The sequence below is a fragment of the Mus caroli genome, chromosome 15 (assembly GCF_900094665.2).
Source record: "Mus caroli chromosome 15, CAROLI_EIJ_v1.1, whole genome shotgun sequence".
NCBI lineage: Eukaryota > Metazoa > Chordata > Mammalia > Rodentia > Muridae > Mus > Mus caroli.
The window spans coordinates 95336379-95337686 of record NC_034584.1 but is presented as its reverse complement, the minus strand read 5'-3'; positions in this window follow the sequence as shown (position 1 = coordinate 95337686).

Below are 1308 nucleotides of genomic sequence, written 5' to 3'. Positions count from 1 at the left end.
GAGAGAGAGAGAGAGAGAGAGAGAGAGAGAGAGAGAGAGAGAGAGAGATTAGAGGAAGGTAAGCTGGGTGGAGACAGCCATAGGGTAGGAGGGCAGGTTACCATTTTTGAAAGAAGAATCTGACAGAAAGAAGATGACATTTGCACAAAAGACCCACATTATAAATGGAGCAAGCCTTGTGGATGAGAGAACAATGAGCAGGAAAGACACCCAAGTGGCTCTGAGACGGGTGTGTGCTTGTCACTTTCAAGGGCCAGCATGGGTGCTGAGGTCACAGGAAGGAAGCATGTGAGGAAGCAAAAGGACAGGCAGAAAAAGGCCTTGTCATCTGCTCTTCAGAGTCCAGGTGACATAAGGAGTCACAGGGACATTAGAGGTAAGTGCCACAGTCCAGCCTAACCTGTGATGTGTGGGTCTCTTGAGTTGAGACTTGGGGACTGGGGGCAGCAGCAGGGAGACCCATGACACAACTTGTCTGTTCTCTTGCTAAACACAAGGTGAAATGCACAGCTGTTTTCTGGGTCTGTGGTTCAACCAAACACAGCAAACTGCACTCAAGCTGAACACATGTCCCACTCAAAATGGTTGTGTTGTCTCCACACAAATTCTACACACCTTGTAGAAGGTCTCAACTGTCCTTGGGTGCCCTTTGTTATGCTCAGAGTTCCTGAGCCAATCTCCTGAGGACACCCAGGAATGATTTCATGGCTTTATAGTTCTTCCTCCTGAGATGTAGAAGATGTTTCGACTGCTAAAGAAGAAAGCAGATCATTCAGAACTGATAATGTGACCAGTTCTGAGACTAGAGGCCCTGCTGAGCAGCTGCAGGACCAGGAAGCCATGCTAGAAGGATTTGAGGATGGAGTTTGGGGGGAGTATGGGGGGAGCAGCATGTGAGAACTCCTTGGGAGAAAATGGAGTCTCTTGGAGTTCTGGGAAGGAACACCATGAGAAGGAAGTGGGGACAGAGCAGGGGGCAGCTTAGCCAGCAGATGCGAGAGTAGCTTGTGATGTCCCAGGGAGAAATGGTTACTCCTCCAGTTGCTCCCTATTTCTCTGGCTCCTATTTCTGCTATACTGAGTCTCTAACACCTTCCCAGGTCTGTAAGTGTTAAAAAAGAAATCAGGGAGGGGAGCAAGAATCCCCTTAAAGAGCTGTCCCAGCCAGGAGCATTTGGCACAGAATTGGGGGCATAGTCTAAGTGTTACCAGCAGAGGAGAAGAAGAAGAAGAAGAAGAAGAAGAAGAAGAAGAAGAAGAAGAAGAAGAAGAAGAAGAAGAAGAAGAAGAAGAAGAAGAAGAAGAAGA